Raw genomic sequence first — 9,937 nt, 5'->3', positions numbered from 1 at the left:
AACATTCCCAAAGGCCTCTTGAGTGACATCCACATCCAAAGAAAGAATTATGGAATCAGAACACAGAATGAAGCAGACTATTTTCTCTTGTGTTACCTTTTGGTTTGGTTTGGTTTTTCTCATTCGTTTTAATTTTTCTATGCAACATTACTAATGTGAAAATTTTTTGTTCAGTAAGAATGCACATGTAGGATCCATATAAGATTGCATGCTGTCTCAGGGAGAGAGGAAGGAGGGAAGGGGAGAAAATTTAAAGCTTAAAGACGTGATTGTTGAAAACTGAAAACAAATAAATTAATTAATTTTTTTAAAAAACTACCATCTCTACAACACTCCAATTGACTCTTAAAGATATCATGACAGTTTCGGTAGTCTTTGTTATAGAACCTAGCTAAATGAATGTTACACACCATATGTGAAAAGAATACAAGGTAATTTGGGTAACAGAGTGCCCTAGCATGGGGATGATAAGACAGAGGTGAGGGAGGCTTCACACAGAAGATGAAGTTTGAGCTGAATCTTGAAGGAAGCCAAGAATTCCAAGAGCAAAAGGGATGAAAAAGTATATTCCAGGTATAGGAAATAGCCAGTGCAATGTCATGAAGTTGCAATGTAGAGAAAAGGATGTGAGAAACCACAAATAGGATAGTATGACTGGATTACAGAAAATGAGAAGAAGAAGAAGAATAAATAAGAAGGCTAGAAAGGTAAGAAGGGATCAGATGGTAGAGAGATTCAAATGCCAAACAGAGGGGTTTATAATCGAACTTAGGGTAATAATAAACCATCACAGTTTATTGACAATGGGATGATGCACATGATCAAATCTATGTTTTAGGAAAATCAATTTATTGGTTATTTGGAGAATACATTGGAAGAGAAAGAGACTGAAAGCAAGAATACCTATAAGAAAGTTTATGCTGAGGATTATGTTCGCTTATACTTTTATAGGAAAGGAGGGAAATAATCCTATATAATATGACAATCAAATAAAAATCTTTTTAAAAATTCAAATGAATCATTGATTATCCTTTTAAAATGGCTCCTCTCCTTATTTTGTCTGGATTCTTCTAAGCTTCTTGCAAAGAGCAGGTGTTGAGGAACAGAAATGCAGTGATATTTCCCCAAGTCAACATGGCAGGAAAGTGCTCCTCATACTGGTTGTTGCTGGATGTGTGACCCCTAAGCTACCAGCTGACATGGGAAAGGGGGCTCAGGAACCCTGTAAGGGTACCATAGCTGACACCTGCATCCTAGGGAGACTCCTGACATTGAGACTCAGCTTCAGCTTCTCAGGAATAAAAATTACCCTTTAATCACACTGCTCCATTTCACATGAGTTTCCCTTCCTTAGCCAAAGATGATCATTACCAGATATTAGGAGTACTCTGAACTTCCAACCAGAAAGGGATAAAGAATACCTATTACAAGTTTACCAAGAAAGACCACCCTGACATGAATAAGGATGATCTTAAGGTTAAAGAAGAGTTCTCACAGTTAGCAGAAATCTGTGAGGTGTTAAGTAATGAAATGAGGTGAAAATAATATGATACTTATTGTTCAGCTGACTTTGAATTTGAAAGAGGAAGTTCTGGATAGAGCTACTGGTGAAGTGACCTTTCTGTTGATGTAGAGGAATGCATTTAGGAAGATCTTTTGAGAGTTTTCAGGATCTTCATTTGGAGATTTCCAAAGTGTACTTGTTCAGCTGCAGGAGTCCATCATGAAATTGACATTCATTCAAGCTACAAATGGTGCTAACAAGGAATTTACTGTGAACATTAATTACTCATGTGAGCAATGTGATGGCAAAGGAAATTAACCAAAGTTGAGCAGTACCATTACTGCAGTGGCACCAGAATGGAAACCATAAATATAGATCCTTTTGTGATATATTCTACCAGTAGGCAGTGTGCAGGCCATGAATCCATAATAACTGTTCTTGTGTAGTATGTAGGGGAACTGGATAAGTCAAACAAAAGAAGGTCATGGTCCCAATTACTATAAGAGTAGAGAATTGCCAAACTCTTAGAATGCCTGTATGAAAAAAATTCATAACATTCAAGATTCAGGAAAGTTCTTGGTTTAAATGGGATGGAACAGGTATCCATTCAGACCTCTTTATTTCTGTAGCTCAAGCTGTGCTTGGTGGGACAGCCAGAGCTCAGGGACTATATGAGATAATCAATGTCACAATCTGTCCTGGATACAAGTTGACCAAAAGATATGAATGAGTGGAAAAGGCATCCCCCAGATTAATAGATACAGCTATGGTGACCATGACATTCACCTAAAGATTAGAATTCCTAGAAGACTGATAAGGAGGTAGCAAAGTGTAATGTTCAACTCTGTAGAGGATGAGATTGATATCAAAATAATATGACAAATACAACTGCTGATGGCAGCACCATGGATAGCTCTGCCAGAGGCATAAGTAGGCCTGTGACTGGGGAGAACAAGGAAAGATCCCATTCCAAATTACAAAAATGTTTAGTTCTTGGTATCCCAGGTAAGACAAACAGTCTACTGGAAACTAGACAGAGGAAATCACAGGGACACATCATTCTGTCTGTTGGACTGGAAAATAAAGGATCCTAGATCAAGAGCATAGTAGTTGCATGCAGAGACTCTCTGACATACTTCAGCAACGCAATAAAATTGTGTGACAAATTTTCCCTTCGAATAGGGTTAATAGTGGATGGACTTATCAGTAAGATATGCCTTCACTCCAAGATAGACCCTGATATCTTGACAAATGGTGTGAATTTCCTGTCCATAAGAAGATAAGCCAAATCTTTCTGCCTCTGCAGATAGTAGAAAAAATGCATACTTCTTATGGAGCCAGATTTTTATTTTAGAGTTGGGTGTGGTATGAATTGTAGCTATGGAACTTTAAGAAAAAAAGAAAACACAAAATCTCTGCCCATAACTTAAAATGAAGTCCACGGCTGCATACAGCCATGGACTAATGAACTTCTCACTTAACAAGCATCCTAATGAATCACCCAAGTGAATCCATCCCTATAGATTTTCTTCTCTAGGAGCCTATACTCAGTACACTTTGACAGTGTCCTTTTCCTTCTCAAAGATTATGTCAAGAGCTATTCAGTTTCTCCCTTCATCACAACCACATCTGTGTGTTGTTGTTTTCAAAATCCTAAGGGTACAGTTCATCTTGTAAACACTTTGGTGGTATGGTAAAGGCATCTAATGATCTGAGAAGATTAATGAGGAGTGGTGTGGGGAGGTAGTTGTGACTATAAGTCATATTTATCAGTATTACATTATCCTTACAAAGGTAACCTGCCATCTCTCCCACTTCACTTTTGTCATTTAGTGCCATACTTGAAGTCCACCATACTGCCTTTGTACCAAGTCATACTATAGCCTATGTCTCCTAAGTGGATAGAGTTCAGCTGTTTCATTCAAACTGAGCTCTTGACAACCATGGTTCTTGGATTACTGTCCTTACTTTGTTTGCATCATCCAAAAAGTATATTTAAGTTATTTGCCTCTCAAGAATCATTGTCTCTTCAAATACAAATGTTTGTGTTTTAAATAGTAATCTAACCAGTTTCAGGTTTTCAAGTTAAACCATAGCAATGTAGTGTTTCCATAGTAGCCACAGTTTTATTTGAATATTGTGACTTCCAAGTGTTAAAACAAAAATTCTTATGCTAAAAGTGAAGCAGGTTAATGAAGAATGTTTCTGAATGATTCTACTTTATTTCATTTTTCAATTTTCTAAAAATAAGACTACTACTAATGTCTAATCTAAAACATGTAAAGTGATTCTGTGTTAATGCAAATTAGATTATCTGCTACAAAAAGATATTTGAAAACCTAAAAAATAAGAAAAGTAATGAAGATAGCTCCCTTGAGACTTTTTTCTTTTCTCTAAGGAAATAGGAAGGGGAAAATAAAGTCTACAGACTGAACCTGAAGATGAGTAATTTCTCCTGACAGACACACCTGGCTCAGGAAGGCACTGTGACAGAAGACAGAAAGATGCTATTATGAGGGGTGAAAAAGGGAATAGCAGCCTTTGTTTATTATTCTTGGGTAAGTTTATGTGGTATTTACTCCCCCCAAAAAACACATAAAAAATCCTCTTCCTGGGAGGGAAAAAGGATCTAATGAGAAGAGAACAAAGTTTGGGATATCTACAATGGAACAATAATTTGGATGTAAAGAACGTATGTCCCTTTTTTATAGGGACAATTAATAATAAGTTATGAAATATTCTGTGATGTGCAACTAGCCACAACAGTTCTAGTCTCCATTCATCAAATGATGTCACTGTATTTGGGTTTAAGAATTATTTTATCAATAGTACAATTCTTATCTTTCTTTCTTTCTTATAATAGTTTTTGCCCCTTTTCTTTTCTTTTCTTTCTTCTCCCTCTCTCTCCCTTTCTCCCTCTCCTCTCTCTCTCTCTCTCTCTCTCTCTCTCTCTCTCTCTCTCTCTCTCTCTCTCTCTCTCTCTCTCTCTCTCTCTCTGTCTTCTTTCCTTTCTTCCTTCCTTGCTCCTTCTGTCAAAGCTCCCTATCTCACCGAAGCTAGAAGTGCATAGGCCACTCAGAGGACAAATCCCACTACAAGCAGCATGGAAGCTTTGATCTGCTCCATTTTTTTTTCTGATTTGGGATGACATGCCCCTCATTAGTCTGCCTGATGGCCCTACTCTTCCAGAGGCTTACTATGTAGATGCTAAATTTAGTGAAGATCCTTGATTGGTTTTAGGTTCAATGCAGCTTTGAACTTCTGAACTCAAGTAGTTCACCAGCCTCAGCTTTTGCAGCAATGGGACTTCATAGTTCCTATAAAGACTACTAGCATCATGCCCAAATGTTCATCTTTTCTTAAATGAATAAGAGGATAAGATCACCTATGTTCCTTTCATCACACCAACACATCAAAAATGAAAGAGTTAGTCATGGTTGACATAAAAATCACCCAAACAATTCCATTATTTCTCTGCTTCTCCACCTCCTGAACATAATGGAAAAATAGAGCACTAGGTATTCTTTTATGATCCTTCTTTTCACATTAGATAGTTGCATTTAAGGTTAGAATCGATTCTTACTAATTCAATTCAGTAAATTTTGATTGTGTCTAATGTGTTTAAGATGCAAATAATAGGCAGATAACACAAAAACAAAACCTCAAAACCTTGCCTTCCATGAGTTCACATTCCAAAAGAAGAGGGGAAGGAGATGACAACATGTACACAAATAAATATCACACAGGGGGAACTGAAACAGAATCGCACCAACAACTGGGAGATTTGGAAAAGTTTCACAGAAGAGGTAGCACATGAGTATAGCCTTAAAGGAAGACTAGAATTCTGAGAAGTGGAGAGGAAATTTTAGGTATAGGGAACAAATTATAGGAATAAATAAAAGATAGAAACAGAGTCCCTGTTTGAGGAAAAGTTAGTAACCAGCTTAGATGGAATCTAGAATTTTTGAGGAAATTTACATAGAATAACACTAGTGAGAATTCAGATTTTAGGGGACATTAAATGCTGGGCTAAGAGGCTTGTATTTTTTTCTAGAGGCAGTGAGGAGTCACTGAAGGATTTTTAAAGCTTGATATGTCATGATACTCTTCTGCAAAATTATTTTGGTAGCTGCATGGAGTATGGATTGGATAGAGGGGAAGATGAGTCAGGAAGCCCAATTATGAGGTTATTACAATAGGACTAGTGAGAGGTAACAAAGGTTTGAACCAGGATAATGACTATATGAGTGGAGAGGTGAACTATGCATGACAGATGTTTTGTAGGTGGAACTGAAAAATTTGACAGTGTATTAAATATGGCACAAGAAGGGAAAAAAGAGGCAAGATTATCTCTGAGATTACAAACCTAGGCAACTAGATAGATGGTGGTACTATCAAGAGAAATGGAAAAGTTTGAAAAAGAGGTAGATTTAAGGACTAAAGAATAGTTGTTTCAATTTGGGTGTATTGAGTTTAGGACATCTATAGAAAATCCTCCTAAAATATTTTTAGCAAGTAGTTCATATGCAATAGAGGTTCTGATGAGATATATGAACATCAAACATAATTTGGGATATGTCTGTGTAATGATTAAACTTGAACACATGGGATTATATGAGACAAGAGACAGAGACAGAGAGACAAAAAGAAATGATGAGAGAGAAAGAAATGGATGGGGGGAGGAAAGAGAGAAGAAGAGAAGAGGAGGAGAAGAGAAGAGAACAGAAGAGAAAGATTCAACACAGAGCACTGGAGGAGTGATACTCATTCTAAAAGCTTAGAGATGGATGGTTATCTAATAAAGGAGAGACAATAAGAGCAGAAGAGAGCACTTTCACAAAAGACAACAGAGAAGAAAATGTTGAGGATGGAATGGTCAATAGTAGCAAAAGATGCATAGAGGTCAAGGTGGCAGAGAAATGAGAAACCGTCATTAGATTTAGCTGTTCAGAGATCAATAGTCACCTTGGCAACAATCATTTCAGTAGAATAGTGGAGTCTGAAACCAGATTGTGCAACCTTGTTAAAAAGCAAGTGGGTGGTAAATGAGTGTTGAGGCTGTGGAGGCAGTAAATGATTATCTCCAGGCAGTTGGCAGTGAAAGGAGGAGGAATCTATAATATAGTGTTTTAATGATCATGCAGGGTCAAATGAGGGATTTTTTTAAAGGTGTGGTACACCTGAGTATATTTGTAGGCAGCAGAAAAGGAGCAGTAGACAGAAAGAAGAGAACAGAGGATGAGAGATGTGGCCAGGTCGACGTGACAAACTCCAAGAGGAAACAGGAAGTGAGGGAATTAAGGATGCCTGTATAAGGCCTGGATTGGACAAGATTCTTACTTTTATTTACTTTTTTCTACTTAAGCAAATACATTTTCTTTTTTTTCCAGTTTTGAAAAAAAAGAAAAAGAAAAACAAAACCCTTATCCAAAATATGCATAGTCAAGCAAAAAAGAAAAAATTTCCATATTGCCCAAGTCTAAAAAACTTGTATCTTAACCTTGATTGAGTCCATCATCTTTTTGGCAGGAGGTAGATAGCATTCTTTGTGATTTATCCTCTGAAACTATAGTTCATCAATGTATTGATCAGAGTCCTTGAGCCTTTCAAAGTTTTTTTTAATATTTAAAATGTTATTGTATAAACTCTTTTCCTGCTTTTGTTCACTTCATTCTGCAACCATTTATGCAAATCTTCTCAAGTTTCTCTGAAGCTGCTTCTGTTATCATTTCTAACTGCAAGATAGAATTCCATTACTGTTTCATGCCATAATTTGTTCAGCTATCTCTTCTTTAGAAGCTAGAAAATGAAGGAAGATGTGGGAGTTTTGAGAAATAAAAAGGAAAAGGAAGAAGTGTGAAAGCTTATGGTGGATGATCTCAATTTTCTCAGCAGAGTAAGGGAAAACATGATGTGATGAATAAGATGGAGTTGGGTGGCTTTGGGGTTTCAAGAAGAGAAGTTTGGAAATGCCACTGAGGTGATAGATAGTCAATACAAGAGCAAAGGTTTTGATGTGAGTAGTGAGGACACAGGTGAGATTAGACAAAACAAAGTTGCAATTGAAAACATGGCAGCATAACTTTCTTCAGCATCATTCAGCCACTTGGTAATATTAACAGAGGAGACAAATGTTGAGTAAGCTCCAGAGCTGACTTTATCTAGGGCATGAACAAAAGAAAGATAAGGGGGAAAGCAATATTTATTTGCGATAAATAACAACAGAGTCAAGATCTTATAGGAAAGAAAAGGACTAGGGTGAGGATTGTAGACTGGGAAAATAAGTAAAGATAGAGAAAATCCAGAGACTAGTAAGAACAGAGAATAAGTTAAGAAGTGTGAGGCGGAGGAGATGGAGGAAAAGAACATTATGATAATAAAGGAGGAATTTAAGAATTAAAACAATGGTGCAATATTTCTTGGTGTTGGTGAGAACAAATTTTGTCCCTGAGGCAAGTAGCACAAATAGTGCCTTGAACAAGTTAATATGAAACCCTCCCCCAAACTACTGTGGGGAAGAGGGCAGATTGGGGAGTTATCCACCTGCAGAGCAGCCAACAAAATAAAGAAATGGATCATCTGCTGGCTTCTTAGGTTTACTGTTTTTCCTGATTAGATGCTAAGCTCAATTGTTTCTACATTACTGAAACACTTCAGATTTCTGACCACTGAGATAAAGTCCCAGTCAACCCATTTTGTTATGAGTTCATTGGTAAGATCTAAGGGATGCTCATCTTTGTGACAGAGGTGGAGTGAAAAGAAAAAGCATGGAGGTTTAGGAAATTAATCAATTGGGAGTTCAGAATGGTTGAAAAAACATGTTTATTAAAGCTTCCAAATATGGGAGAAGGAGTTAGGGTGGAGATGAAAATTATTTGTGAGGCATTAAATAAATTCATTGAAAAAAGAGGGATAGTGAACTGAATACTGGCAACAAGGATCTTAACCAAGGTAAAATAGAGGAATGGAGTTAATCTCAAAGGATATCTGTTAAGTGATGGTGGCAGAAGGAAGATCCAGAAGTGGTAATGCGTATACCATTTTTTTTTCCTCGTGGTCCAGTGTTTTGGGAGATGTGAAAGGTGAGGTAGAAAATGAAAGTAACTTTATTAATGATGGAATAAAGTTTTTAGAGTGCATAACGGAAAGGGAAAACAGAAGAGAAGGGTGCCTTGGAAAGGTTGGGAATGAGCTACAAAAGGGCAAAATTTCTTGGAGAAGTAGCAGAAAAAGATTTCAGCTTTTAGATATAGGAATTCGGGGAATAGGAAATATGATTTCGCTAGCTATAGCACTAGGGAAGATTAGTTAGGTTGCTATTTCGGAGAAATTTCAGTCATGTCTGACTTCATGACCCCATATGGGATTTTCTTGGCAAAGAAACTGGAGTGATTTACCATTTCTTTCTCCAGCTCATTTTACAGGTGAGGAAACTAAGGCAAACAGAGTTAAGTGATTTGCCCTGGGTCACACAGCTAAAAAGTGTCTGAGGCCAAATTTAAACTCAGGAAGATGTGTATTCCTGATTTGAAGCCCTGTGCTCTATCCTAGTTGTTCAGCAGTTAGGTAATGTTAAATAGTTCAACTGGGTAGGAACTCCACCCTACAGGGTCCTGTGATAACAGAAGGCTGCCCTGGTTCATCAGGGAATATAGTGGTGGTTTATGAAGTACTGAACCTAGAGAGATGAGGTGTCATTGTTTGAGGTCCCAGGCTTTCCAGCATATGTAAAGTTTGAAACTTGGACTTTATAATGTGGAGTTAATGGAGGTATCTGAGAAGAGACTTGGTATATTCAAGTGTTCTGTCTTATCTTGGGAGCTTCCATACTGCATTACCAAATACATCTATTGAACATTCCAAATTGGATATCCCGGAGACATCTCAAACTTGTGTCCAAAACTGAACTTACTATCTTTTCCCAAAAGCCTTTGCTTCTTCCCAACTTCCTTATTTCTGTCAAAGTCACTATTAGCATTCTAATCTCCCAATTTCCTAATGTCAGCATTTCCCTAGATTTCATATTCTCACTTAACCCTGCAAATTCAATCAGCTAGCAGATTTTGCCACTTCTACCACACAACATTTGTCATATCCAACCTGTTCCCTCCACTCACATAGCAGGACCTTAGTTCAGACCCTCATTAGCTCTTGCCTAAATTATACCAGTGGACTCCTAATTGATCTCCATTTCTCGTCTCACACAACTCCCATCCATCCAATACACTGATGCCAAAGTAATTTTCTTTCAACTTATAATCAACCACATGACTATCCTACTCAATCAACCTCAATGACTTCCTATTGCCTCTAGCATAAGATATAAAGTCTTCTGTTTAACTTTTACAGCCCTTCATAACCTGTCCCCAATCTATCTTTCTAGCCTCATTGAATTTTAATACCCTTATCCCATGCTGCAGATTCAGCCAAGCT

General features: G+C 37.3%; 1 pseudogene; it reads left to right on the top strand.

The window, feature by feature from the left end:
* Nucleotides 1-1,134: 1,134 nt before the first annotated feature.
* Nucleotides 1,135-2,598, top strand: LOC140504539 (dnaJ homolog subfamily A member 3, mitochondrial pseudogene; annotated as a pseudogene).
* Nucleotides 2,599-9,937: the final 7,339 nt, after the last annotated feature.

This window comes from Notamacropus eugenii, chromosome 1, assembly GCF_028372415.1.
Source record: "Notamacropus eugenii isolate mMacEug1 chromosome 1, mMacEug1.pri_v2, whole genome shotgun sequence".
NCBI classification, from domain to species: Eukaryota; Metazoa; Chordata; class Mammalia; order Diprotodontia; family Macropodidae; genus Notamacropus; species Notamacropus eugenii.
This window is presented reverse-complemented; position numbering and strand designations above follow the sequence as displayed.